General features: G+C 41.3%; 1 protein-coding gene across 9 annotated transcripts in view; it reads left to right on the top strand.

The window, feature by feature from the left end:
* ZNF793 (zinc finger protein 793) overlaps positions 1-14,174 on the top strand; it is a 53,087-nt gene that overhangs the window by 25,559 nt on the left and 13,354 nt on the right. For 5 of the 9 annotated variants that reach the window (XM_037730692.1, XM_037730691.1, XM_017506513.2 and 2 more), the window contains exons 1-2: positions 4,920-5,266; positions 6,432-6,570. The gene's annotated coding sequence lies outside the window, so the exon portion shown is untranslated. Of the gene's footprint in view, positions 1-4,919; positions 5,267-5,289; positions 5,473-6,431; positions 6,571-14,174 lie in introns of those variants that run through there. The other 4 variants (XM_017506511.2, XM_037730689.1, XM_037730688.1 and 1 more) reach the window with 4 other exon arrangements.

The following is a 14,174-nucleotide window of genomic DNA, read 5'->3' as shown; positions in this document are numbered from 1 at the left end:
TTTTACCATGTTGCCCAGGCTGGCCTCAAACTCCTGGCCTCAAACAATCTGCCCCCTTCAGCCTCCCAAAGTGCTAGGATTATAGGCATGAGCACTGTGTCTAGCCCCTTTTTATTCTTGAGTGATATCCAGTTCCTCTTTCACAGTATGTGACTTCCGAGCACTAAATCTTTGGCTTCCACTGATTTCCATTCAGAGTCCTTTTTTTTTTTTTTTTTTAACTTTGCAAGCTTCTGTCTTTGTTTTTGGTTTCAGCAGATTTCTTCTCATTATCTTAGCTATAATTTCCTTTTCATTAGCCTTTTTACGGATGTGTTTCTTTCTCTTTTTTTTTTGAGATGGAAGTTTTGCTCTTGTCGCCCAGGCTGGAGTGCAATGGCACGATCTCGGCTCACTGCAACCTCCGCCTCTGGATTCAAGCGATTCTCCTCCCTCAGCCTCCCGAGAGGTTGGGATTACAGGTGTGCGCCTAATTTTTGTATTTTTAGTAGAGATGGGATTTCACCATGTTGGCCAGGCTGGTCTTGATCTCCTGACCTTGTGATCCACCTGCCTTGGCCTTCCAAAGTGCTGGGATTATGGGCATGAATCACCACGCCCGTCACAGACCTGTTTCTTGAAAGTATGCCCTTGTCAGTTAAAAAAGATAACAAAGAGCCCAAGAGTTTGAGACCAGTCTGGGCAACATAGTAAGACTCCATCCCTACAAATAAATAAAATTAGCCAGGCATGTTGGGACATGCTTGTAGTCCCAGTCACTTGGGAGGCTGAGGTGGGAGGATCACTTGAGCTCAACAGGTTGAGACTGCAGTAAAGCCAAGATGGTGCCATTGTACTCCAGCTTAAGTGACAGAGCAAGACCCTGACTCAAAAAGAAAAGAAAAAAGTAATCTGTAATGAGGATGTTAGGAGCGATTATAAAATCATAACTAATCATGGTCACATGAAATACAAAAATAAAAATATGTTATTTTCATTTGCCAAAAAAGTATGCCTTCTTTTCATCTACCAGTTTTCTAATCTTCTAATATTTTCTCTACTTTCTGAACCTTTTTTAATTTCAGAACCCTGATTTAATAAACATAAGACTTAATTACTATATATCTTGTGCCCATACTAGCTTTTTTCTCATTTTCTTCTCAAACTCTTACTACAAAATTCATGTCCTCCTTTCCACTTGGTTAACTTTTTGTTTCCTGTGTGTAATCTGATCTTCACATCTATTGTCCTTTATTTTAGTTATTTGAAAGTAATGAAAATTGTCATTTGGAGTTGATTTATTTATTTTTTTTTTTGACAGAGTTTCACTCTGTCACCCAGGCTGGAGTGCAGTGGTGCGAGCTCACTGCAACCTCTGCCTCCTGGGTTCAAACGATTCTTATGCCTCAGCTTCCTGAGTAGCTGAGACTACAGGCACACACCACCACACCTGGCTAATTTTTGTATTTTTAGTAGAGATGGGGTTTTACCATGTTGCCCAGGCTGCTCTTGAACTCCCGACCTCAGTGACCCACCCACCTCAGCCTCCTAAAGTGCTGGGATTATAGGCATAAACCACCATGCCTGGCCCATTTTTTGTTTCTACAATAGTTTCAGTCTTCAGCCAAAACTCAAATTTTCTATATATTTTTATATACCAGGTATAGTTACTTTTTACAAGTGCCATATACTTTAAATCAGTTTTATTGTGGTATGACTTATGTAGTTTAAAATAAAATAGGCTGGGCAGGGTGGCTCACTCCTGTAATCCCAGTACTTTAGGAGGCCAAGGCAGGTGGATTACAATGTCAAGATATAGAGACCATCCTGTCCAACATGGTGAAGCCCCATCTGTACTAAAAATACAAAAATTAGCTGGGCGTGCTGGTGCGCACCTGTAGTCTGGGCTACTTGAGAGGCTGAGGCAGGAGAATCGCTTGAACCCAGAAGTTGGAGGTTGCAGTGAACCTAGATCACGCCACTGCACTCCAGTTTGGCAACAGAGTGAGACTCCATCTCTAAATAAATAAATAGATAACACCAATCTTAAGGAAGAAGTTTGATGAGTTTGGACAAACAAAACTGGAAGTAGAATATGTCCATAAGACAAACCTCAAACATGAGAATGGGCAGAAACTGGAAAGGCTTTCAGAAACTTACTGAAAGCAAAAACAGCCTTGAAGAAATTTTCTTTTTCATGGTGTTAGTTTATTTAATAACTGACAATTTGATTATTATCACCATTTTAAAGATGAGAAAATTATAGCATAAAAAATTCAAGTAAATGCCCCATGACACCACCCCTTTAACCTTGTTTCTTATTTCCTGGAACCTTGCCATATGCATGGAACTTAAGAGTAGCATCTGGCTGGTTTTAAACTTACATTAATGAAGCTGCAATCTGGAGGTCAGGAAGTTTCAGAAAATTGTTGCTGGTGACTGATGAGTTCACTTAGATGCCTATATCTGCTGGTCTATATATCACTTCACTGCTATTTAAAAAAAAAAAAAAAAAAGGCATCTACCTCCCTTCTTTATCCAAATCTTATTTACCATATCTTTTGCAGTAACCAGATTCTTTAGATGACATGTAGCAAATAGTCTAGGAAGTAAAATTCTTATGTTTCCAGTCCCTGAAACACAGGTAAGAGCACAAAAAGAGGTAGAAATTAGTGCGGATTAGAAATAAACAATATCTACCACCACTTATAGAGGATACAGTGGGAAATAAACCCCATAATCTAAACAAAAACAACTACTACAGCTCCTATAAAGACTTTGGAGGGGAGGCAGGTTTTATGGGAAATTAGTGGTGACATGGTATGTACTGACAGTAGATAACAAGGGCTAGCTGTCAATGTAATGTATATTCATATTTCTTGAAGACTCACAGTTGTGGGCTAAGAGAAGTAGAATGAGGGCCTTGCACCCAAACCAAAGCAACATCCCTAGTTCAAAGCTACTCTGTTAGATGAATCTGCTTATACTATCTGTTGTATCTATTTGATCTCATTCATGTGGTTCTGTTCTCTTGCATGCTGGATATTTGTGACAACTTGCTGGTCCTTGTTCCTGCAATATTACTTGTGGAGGCTCCTTGAGGCAGAAGTTGCCTCCAGAGTGGATTTTCATTTACCTTTTCCAGGTATCACCAGCCCAGTCCATCTCAAATTCAATTCATAATGTGAAATTCCTTAATTTACTCAGGTTATAAATCCACAACTTCCCATACCTGGTGAAATATGAAAAGAAAAGAAAAACAGGGCTTTACCCCAGGAAAATCAAACTGGGAGGCGGAGGTTTTGGTGAGCCAAGATCACACCATTGCATTCTAGCCTGGGCAGCAAGAGCGAAACTCTGTCTCAAACAAACAAAAAAGGAATGCAGAAATGTCAATTGTAGCATTTTGACACAGCATCAAAGTTATCTATTGATGCATAACAAATTAAACTTAGAAGCTTAAAACAACAAACATTTAGGACCTCATACACTTTCTGAGGGTCAGGAATATGTGAGCTGCTATAGCTCAGTGGTTGTGACTGAGTCTCTCATGCAGTTACAGTCAAACTATCGGCAGGGCCTGCAGTCATCTCAGGGTTTTACTGGGGCTGGGAGATGTGCTTCCAAGGGTGATCCACTTGGTTATAGGAAGGCCCCCTCAGTTCCTTTCTACATGGGCCTCTCCATAGTCTGTCTCAGTGTCCTCATGAATAAATTCTCTCAAAGAGGGGGCAGCAGACTTCAAGACAGAAGTCAAGGTGTCTTTTATTATTATATTTAATATCAGCAGTGGAAATGCTAACACTGCTGCAGTATTCTATTAGTCTCACAGTCCAACATTGGTACAATGTGGGAGGGGACTACATAAGAGTGTGAATACCAGGAGGTAGGAATCACTGGGAACCATTTCGGAGGTCAGTTACTGAATCAGTCGCTAGGATAACCAGTTGGAATTCGGATTTATTTAAAAATTCATTTTCACAAGACAAGGCAATATTTTCCAGAGATGTTCCAATACTGCATTAGGTGGTATTCAAGGCTGGACTGTAGGGAACGCTGTGGGTACCCAGCCACCACCCCTGGGCAATCTTATGCATACCGCTGGCTTCTTACTGCAGGAACCTACAGACTCAGCCTGAGACCTTCCCATGAGGCAGGTAGGAAGTGCTGGGGCTTTAACACCTCTGGAGTGGCCCTAAAACAATGAGGAAGATAAATGTTGTATACATATCTCAGCTTCATCGGCCTGGTGGGTGTGACAGCTTGGAAGTGGTTTCTACACAGTCCCGCAGAGTTGCCAAGCTGACTGAGCCCCCACTGATCGCAGACCTAATCTGCTCATCGATGCACTGTATATTCGTTGCCATCCCTCCCGTCTCACTTCTGTCCCGTCTCACTTCTCCATCTCCTACCTGCCAAATAAACTGCTTGCACTCATATTCTTCCCTCAGGTCGGCTTCTCGGGCAAGCCTCCTTACGTAAAGACCTTGCTTTCAACATTTCCTTCCCATTATGCGCTAAGAACTCAGATCTCTTACTGCAGCGGCGGCCCCGCCTTTTCCTTGCGGCTCCGCCCTCTCCGTGAAGGTCACGCCCCCTCATAGGCTATCTCTGTCACCGTAATAGAAAACCAGGTCTCTTGGCTGCTCTCTAACCCCTAGAGCCAGCTCAGAAAAATGTTTTACATTGTCATAGGGGAGCTCCTCCTCGGAGATGCCTCACCCATTGCCCGTAAGAAGCTGTAAAAATGTACGCGGCCATCTTACGAGGCTGCCGGAGACAAAGAAAGCTCAGCTCTGAAGTCTGGGCGCCGCCATGTCGGTCACAGGACGTTTTGGCATCTGAGATGCTGAGTTAAGAGCAGAGACGACATCTCTGTTTAGGGACCCAGGGAAGCTTGCTTCTCCCTATCCTAAAATAGCCTGATATTTTGGTCTAGCAAAGGGCTTAATTATCAGTTGTACGGCACAGCGTTAAACATGGCCGCCCCCAGTAAGAGTCAAGCAGGAGCCGCCATCATATGTCCCATTACAGCTTTGAGAAACCCAGAATCCTGTTCTCTGGAATGTTGCCGGGTGGCGGCTGATAGCTTAAATGTCGCAATTGAGTCTGCGCACCGGCCATTCAGGATGGGACGACCTAATACTGCAGTGAGGCGGCGTGGCAGCACGATCAATTTCGGACTGAGGGCACGGATCCAGCATAAATGGGAAGGGTCAGTTTGAGAAACGGTCAAACCTGGAGACCGGTGGAGGAGAGTGACCCGGCGACTACGGTGGCCGACTGGGTCAGTTATGGGTGCTCGTAAGGTTCAATGACAAGGTGACCGAAGGGTTAAGAGATTGGGCGTCTGAGCCTCGCGGGGCCTCAGTGGTGGCTGGCAGAGATTTGCGGGAGTCAGTGGCACGGTCTCTGAAGAAGATAGATTGGGAGTGTGTGGGAATCAATAAACGCGGGTTCTGTGAAATGTCTTGATTTGCAGGGTGCATAGTGGTCAGTTATAATGGTCTTCATGGGTCTGGGGTCAAGTGGGATTTTTCAGACACAGGTTTGGAGAGCTTTAGGGTTAATGACCGAAGCCCGAGAGGATCAGTGATCGGAAGTTCTAAGTTCTGTGGGCAGTAATACTTTGGGTACTAGAATTGGTGACTGTGGAAACTTTGGTGTCCATTTATGAGGTCAGTGGTGATTAATGTTTGGAGAAATGTTTTGGGTCATCGGTGATTGAGACGTCCTTCATATTATGGGTGGAGGATCGGAGAGTATTAATGATTGGACTTTTGTAGATCAGGGAATGGAGAATAGAGTCAAGTGTGCTTATCTTAAAAGGTACGCCTCAATGAGGCTCGGTGATTCGGACTGTCACTTGTGGGTGGGAGTGGGAGTGTGAGAATCAACAATTGATCCCCAGTTGTTGGGATATCATCGGCGATCAGTGTGGGTTCATGACTGGGATCTGTGTAATTCACTGGCAATCAGATATGATCAGTGTGCTTTGTAGTTACTGACCAGTAGTCTTTCCTGGTCAGATCTGAACATACGGGCATATCAATGATTATGAGAACCTCTGAGGGTTGGAGACTGGAGGCCTGTGATTGGGGACACTATGTGTCTGATTAGGAGGCTTATAGGGGTTGGTATTGAGGCTCCTGAAATGTAGAGACTGGGGATGGGAAAATCACAGATTTGAGGCTGCAAGCCTGCATAATGGAAACACATTTCACTCACATGACACTCCTTAGCTGAATAGCAGCCAATTCCTCTCCACCAAGGCCCATCTCAAAACTCTGTTTTGAACACATCCCCTTTTTATTGTTCTCCACGATAATGAAAATAATTTGAAAGGATTGCCTGCTAAACTTATCTAAAGTAACATGTTATTAAAGATGTTCTTGTTAGGGATGTTCTTGTTAGGGATCTAATGCATATTTTTTCCTAATGTTTCCTTTAAGGTTCTTTCTGGCAAAGGTAATGACCTATGCATCCGTGACAGCATCCCACGAGTGAGCCTGGTTTCTGGCAATCCATTCTGACTCTGTGACAGCTGGGATAGATGTGACCTTGTTTGTGGTTGGAAAACAAATTTACTGGGTAAGTATCTAAAATGATAATGTGGGCTGGACGTGGTGGCTCATGTCTGTAATCCCAGCACTTTAAGAGGCTGAAGTGGGTGGATCATTTGAAGTCTGGAGTTACCAGTCTGGTCAACATGGTGAAACCTTACCTCTATTAAGAACACAAAAATTAGCCAGGCATGGTGGCAGGCGCCTCAGGTCCCAGCTACTCTGGAGGCTGAGGCAGGAGAATCCTTTAAACCCAGGAGGTGGAGGTTGCAGTGGACCAAGATTGTACCACTGCACTCCAGCCTGGGTGACAAAATGAGACTCTGTCTCAAAAAATAAATAAAATAAAATAAAATGATAATGTAAAAAGATATGGCTGAAGGAGCAAACTGAGAGTGTTTAGAAAATACTTTTATCTAGGCTCAACTTAAAAATAAATTATCAAAGGAAGAGAAACTAGATTTAGAATTTTTTGTATTCTGAGAGTCTTTTTGCCTTGTCCTATATGTTTTAGGTATGGCCATGTTTAACCTCAATTAGTTCCTTATTAAGTCCTGACAGAAAAATTCAAAAAAGATAAAGCCACAAGAACCACAAAACAAAATTTAAAGCTACTTTTAGAAACCTTTCTTCACTGAAATTGAAATTGAACTATATTAAAATGGCTGAGATGGGATTGCAAATAAAATAGAAATAAGATTTTAAAAAATAGATTTAGTGGGTTTGGGTGTGGTGACGCATGCCTGTAATCTCAGTACTTTGGGAGGCCAAGGTGGGCAGATCACAAGGTCAGGAGATCAAGACCATCCTGGCTAACACAGTGAAACTTCATCTCAACTAAAAATACAAAAAATTAGCCGGGCGTGGTGGCATAAGCCTGTAGTCCCAGCTACTTGGGAGGCTGGGGCAGGAGAATCGCTTGAATGTGGGAAGTGGCGGTTGCAGTGAGCTGAGACTGTGCCACTGTACTCCAGCCTGGGCAACAGAGTGAGACTCTGTCTCAAAAAAAAAAAAAAAAAAAAAAAAAGATTTAGAGGCTGTAAGTGCAGTTTTGTTACATAGATATATTTCATAGTGGGGAAGACTGGGCTTTTAGTGTAACTCTCCCTTGAATAATGTACATTGTATCTATCTTGTAACTCCCTCCATTCAGAGTTACCAGCATCCATTATTCTGTTTTCTATGTTCATGTGTACACATTATCTTCTAAGTGAGAACATGCAGTATTTGACTTTCTGTTTCTGAGTTAGGAAATAAGATTTGAACCATTGCTCTAATGAAAAGGTGCAATGCCAAAACAATATTTTAACTTTAAAAAATTACTGCCTTTGATCTTTATGTAACCTTCAGACAATGCACAATGCCTCTTAAGAAATAAAGGCAGCTGATTGCTATGGCAGGTAATATCTTTCAGAACCCATATAGGTCATGTTTTAGTTTTAAAGGCAGATAGTCCCTGTTTTTCATTTGCACAGAATGGAAGACAGATAGCTGCTTAACATGGGTGAAGTAATAAGCCAGGGTAAGGAGTTTGGGTATTTTTTTCCCAAGTTGATTCCCTTCACCACCTATACTGTGCTCAATGCCAGGTTTCAGAGCAAAATAATTTTTTTTTAAGTTTTTTTTAACATAAACCTTTTATTATGTTATAAGATATATGCAAACATGTATGTAAATATGCAGCTCAGTGAATTGTTGCAAGGGAATACCTCTGGGTAATGCACTCAGATCAGAAAACAACATTGTAGCACCATGCCTCCGTGATGCCCCTCCCAGTCACTACTCTGCCAAAGGGAAGCATTCTCCTAGCTTCTAACCTTACCGATTAGTTTAGTCTGTTTTTGATCTCTAATTTAATGGGATATTCATTGCAGGGAGAAGCACCACGGGGAGAGGCAAGATGTGGCTGTGTTTGAACAGAATTTCTAAGTTCGAATCCAGATAATTTCATTTATATAACAGACACTTTTCCAGGCCACTAAATATTCCTTTTTTGGCCAGGCATAGTGGCTTGCGCCTATAATCTCAGTGCTTTGGAAGGCTGGGGTAAGAGGCTCGCTTGAGGCCAGGAGCTTGAGACCAGCCTGGGCAACATAGTGAAAACCCATCTTTACAAAAAATTTAAAAATTAGCTGGGCAGGCTAGGTACAGTGGCTCACGCCTGTAATCCCAGCACTTTGGAAGGTGAAGGCAGGTAGATCACCTGAGATCAGGAGTTTAAGACCAGCCTGGCCAACATGGCGAAGCTTCATCTCTACTAAAAATACAAAAAAAAAAAAAAAGATTAGCTGGGTGTGGTGGCAAGTGCCTGCAATCTCAGCTACCTGGGAGGCTGAGGCAGGAGAATTACTTGAACCCAGAGGCAGAGGTTGCAGTGAGTCAAGCTTGCGCCATTGCACTCCAGCCTGGGCAAGAGTGAAACTCTGTCTCAAAAATAATTAGCTCGGTTTGGTGGCTCACACTTGTGATCCTAGCTACTGGAGAGGCTGAGATGGGAGGATTCCCTGAGCCTAGTTGTTTGAGGTTGCAGTGAACTATGATTGTGCCACTGCACCCTATCCTGGGTGACAGAATGAGACCCTATTTAAAAAAAAAATTATTTTAAAAAATTGAGGCATAATACATATGTAGTCAAGTGTGCTTATCTTTAAGGTGTAGCCCATTGAATTTTTACATTACAGAATCCTGTAACCAAAGCCTAGATCAAGATATTCATCACTTCTAAGACCTTGAAAGTGTCCTTACTGGTCAATACCTCCTGCCACCCCAGGAGTAACTAGGGTTTAATACAGTAGATTACTTTTGCCTGCTTTTGAATTTGAATTGAATTTTATATGTCCCCTATGAATCCACTTGATTGATTCATATTCACTGAATTTGATAGGATTCCATTTGAATCATATAAATAATGTGAAGCCAAGGCATTTATACCATGAGGAAATTTTGTTTGAAATTTTGAAACCACATGAACTTCAGGACAAATTCTAACCTGAAGGCTGGGCATGGTGGCTCACACCTGTAATCCCAGCGTTGGGAGGCTGTGGCAGGCAGATCACTTTACCTCAGGACTTAGAGACCAGCCTGGTCGACACAGTGAAACCCCATCTCCACCAAAAATACAAAAATTATCTGGGCATGGATTTTGGTGCCTGCAATCCCAACTACTCAGGAGGCTCAGACTGGAGAATCATTTGCACCTGGGAGACGGAGGTTGCAGTGAGCTGAGATTGCACCATTGCATTCCAGTCTGGGCAACAAATCAAGATTCTGTCTAAAAAAAAAAGAAAAAAAGAAATTCTAACCTGAAGTTCTGGCTTGGCCGTCTGAGATTGCCTCTTTTCTCTTATTCTCTCTGGAAGCCAAAAGCATACACCGTGAACTAGACCCTGAGGGGTTATTTTTTTTTTTTTTTTTTGAGACTGAATCTTGCTCTTGTTACCCAGTCTGGAGTGCAGTGGTGTGATCTTAGCTCAAGGCAACCTCCGTCTCCCAAGTTTGAGCGATTCTCCTCCCTCAGCCTCCCTAGTAGCTGGGACCACAGGCATGGGCCACCATGCCCAGCTAATTTTTATATTTTTAGTAGGGGCAGGGTTTCCTCATGTTGGCAGGCTAGTCTCGAGCTCCTGACATCAGGTGATCCACCCTCCTTGGCCTCCCAAAGTGCTGCAATGACAGGTGTGAGCTACCATGCCTAGCCTGACCTTGAGGTTTTAAGGTAGGTTTCTAGTAGGGTTCCATTAATGAAGGTAACAGTTAAGGATTCTTCTCAATAGGTAGGTTGGAAGGGGATTTTCAGTCCTTTGGTCAAAATCTCTTAGTCTTGAGAGACTGAGCATTGACAAGAGAGACTTGAATGAAGCAATGAAAAATTGTCTCTCTAGAGGCTGGTTGCTTGAAGGCCAAGCATAGTGGTGACTCAACAAATGCAAGGTTCTAGGCGGAGGCTGCCTTAGGGATTCCAAGCTTCTGGTAGATTCACTCCCAAGCAGAGAAGCCTGTTCCTCACATACAACCTGACAATATGGGAAATATGGGAAAGCAGCTAATCTCTTCTTCATCTCACAGATCTTCCCATCTTGCACAACTTTCTACAGACATAAAAAATTACTGTTTTGTTTTGGTTTCGATTTTAAATAATTTCAGATTTAGAAAAGTTACAAGAATAGGCTGAGTGTGGTGGCTCACACCTGTAATCCCAGCACCTTGGGAGGCTGAGGCGGGCAGATAATGAGGTCAAGAGATCGAGACCATCCTGGCCAACATAGTGAAATTCCGTCTCTACTAAAAATACAAAAATTAGCTGGGCGTTGTGGCACGTGCTTGTAGTCCCAGCTATTTGGGAGGCTGAATCAGGAGAATCACTTGAACTAGGGAGTCAGAGGTTGTAGTGAGCCAAGATCATGCCACTGTACTCCAGCCTGGCAACATAGTGAGACTCTGTCTCAAAAAAAAAAAAAAAAAAAAAAAAGAATAGTATAGAAATTCCTGTTATACCCTTTACCCCATATTGTAATTGTTAACATTTTGTTGTGTGTGCAGAGACTTTCTCTCTCTCTCTCTCTGTGAACATGTTAATTTTTCTTTTTCCAAACCATGTGATTGTAAGTTGTGGACATGATGGCCCTTTACCCCTAATGTATATTTCCTAAGTAATATACATTTTGTATGTGATCACAGCAATTAACTAACCACAATATAATAAATGAAAGCACACTGCTGCCTCTGCCTTCTGGATTCAAGCTGTTCTCCTGTCACAACCTCCCTAATAGCTGGGATTACAGGCGTGCACCACCATGACTGGCTAATTTTTGTATTTTTGGTAGAGATGGGGTTTCGCCATGTTGCTCAGGCTGGTCTCGAACTACTGACCTCAGGTGATCTGCCCACCTCAGCCTTTCAAAAGTGCTGTAATTACAGGCATGAGCCACCATGTCCAGCCATTATGTATTTTTTATTGAAGATGGAAAAGATTAGATGAGCGAATGTGGTGTGGTGTCTCAATTGAGTTATACCCAACTGTGATTGGTTTTCAGTAGTTTATATTTTCTGTCTTGATGAAACACTCAGTCAAGAAAGTTAGAACATATATATGAGAAGTGGAAGGAATTAATATAAAAAGAAAAACTACTGAGCTAAAAAAGGTAAAACTGATAAATCTGATTTTAATAAAAATAAATAATATAGAGATAAACCATTATCAAACCTTACCAAGTTGGGAGGAAATGAACAGATAAACAAATTAGGAATGTAAAAAGGGGAATAACCATATTCTTAAGAAATATTTTTGTAACTTTAATAGATTTCAAAGCTGACATGCAAAGGATGATTTTCTAGGAATGCATATGTAAAACTTCCTTAAGAAGAGAAAATGAAAAGATCAATAGCTGTGAAAGATTAAAACACTTGAAAAAGTTCCTGTAAACCACCTCAATGATCAGATTAAGATAGGTCAACTGGTGATTTCTTAGTGAGTCTTAAAGTGACTTCCAAGTAACACACTATTCTTTAGTTTAAGACTATCCTGGGCAATATGGTGAAACTCCATCTGTCACCAGTAGATAGATAGATAGATAGATAGATAGATAGATAGATACTCTTCCAGGGAATTTATAAAGGAAGAAACTATTACCCCCTATTTTTTTTTTTAATAAAGCCAATATTGTTGCATTGATTCCAAAAACAGGAGAAGGTGGTATTTCAAAAGAAAACCATAGCCCAACCTTCTTATAAATGTATATGCAAAATTAGTAATATGTTAAATAATGCATTATGACTGAGAGGAAATTTATCCTAAAAGTATAAGTACAGTAAGTTCAATATTATTTTAATAATTGATTAATGAATTTTTCCATTTTAATGGGACAAGGGAGCATACATAGCCACATCATAGATGGGAAAAAAGTATTTGATAAAATTCAACATCTGCTCTGGATTTTAAAAAACATAATAAAAGAGAACAATTTGGATTTTTTTTTTTTAAGACAGAGTCTTATTCTGTCACCCAGGCTAGAGTCAGTGGCGCTATCTTGGCTCACAGCAACCTCCGACTCCCGGGTTCAAGTAATTCTCCTGCCTCAGCCTCCAGAGTGGCTGGGATTATAGGCACCTGCCAGCATGGCTGGCTAATTTTTGTATTATTAGTAGAGATGAGGTTTCACCATCTTGGCCAGGCTGTTCTCAAACTCCTGACCTCATGATCCATCCGTCTTTGCCTCCCAAAGTGCTATGATTACCAGCATGAGCCACTGCACCCGGCCTAGATACTTCCTTAACTTGATAAGACCTTCTATGTCTCAAGTGAAAAATCAGTAGCAGATGTAATGGCAGAACTCTGCATATGTTCACATTCAAGTGAACAACCTGTCCCTGCTTTAATTTGCTTTCTTCTAGAGTACCTACCTGCCAGTGCAGTTAATCAGGGAATGAAGTAAGAAACATAAATATTGGATGAGACAAGAAAAAACTGTATTTGTGGATGAAATAATTGTGTATCCCAAAAGCTCTTGAAGATTAACCATTATAGTTCTTAAGGAAGTTCAGTAAGGCGACTGGTTTAAAATGACTATAGGAAAATGGATCGATGACTTTTTAAAGTTGCAATCAGTAATTAAATGGATAAAAATATGCCATTTAGAATCGTAACTGAAAACACAGTTGACTATCCAGTAACAGATATAAAAAGAAAATTGGAATACCCATGTGAAAGCATAAAACATGACATTTTGAGACGTAAAGAAAGTCTTGAATAAATATTGAAGCCTTGTTCTTCAATTGGAAGGCTCAAAAATTTTCAAAATTGTCAACATTTTCTTATATGAATAGACAAGTTCAGTACAATGTTACTCAAAATATTTAGAAGGGATCTCTTTGCTCCAAATTTTAACAGAACAATTCTATATAGCTTATGTTGAAGATGAAACATTTGAGAATATCTAGGACATTTATGAAAAATAAGTAATAAGAGTTAATGTGCTAGACAAAACTTTAAAACATACAGCTTTGGGAGGTAGAAGCTGTGACCTAAGAGGAAGAAAAAGTTGAGAGAGAAGATACTGAGTTCACTTTTGTGTATGGCAATGAGATGTCTATGATTAGATCTCTCTAACCATAGATTTGTGACCAAGAGCATCCAGATGATGGTATCTATGGGAAAAATATGGCTTTTGAGTTCAAATGTTGCGGACTAATGATAAGGATGTGTAAATCACAATCATGTCACAATGCTGAGATGGTGCCCATCAGATGGCTGTCATGCTGCTAGAAGAGTGACTGACTACAGGGCACTACTGCTTTCCAAGACTGACTTTTTTTTTTTTTTTTTTAATCTGGATTCTTGCTCTGTCACCCACACTGGAGTGCAGTGGTGTGATCTTAGCTCACTGTAACCTCTGCCTCCCAGGTTTAACCAATTCTCCTTCTCCAGCCTCCTGAGTAGCTGGGACTAAAGGTGCATGCCACCAAACCCTGCTAATTTTTGTGGTTTTAGTAGAGATGGGGTTTCATTGTGTGGGCTGGGGTGGTCTTTAACTCCTGGCCTCAAGTGATCTGCCCACCTCAGCCTCCCAGAATGCTGGGATTATAGGCATGAGCCGCCATGCCCGGCCTAAGATTGACTCTTTACCAAGAAAGATA

This window comes from Cebus imitator, unplaced genomic scaffold, assembly GCF_001604975.1.
Source record: "Cebus imitator isolate Cc_AM_T3 unplaced genomic scaffold, Cebus_imitator-1.0 Scaffold356, whole genome shotgun sequence".
Taxonomy (NCBI): Eukaryota; Metazoa; Chordata; class Mammalia; order Primates; family Cebidae; genus Cebus; species Cebus imitator.
Note: the sequence above shows the minus strand (reverse complement) of the source record. Positions and strands in the feature narration are given on the sequence as shown.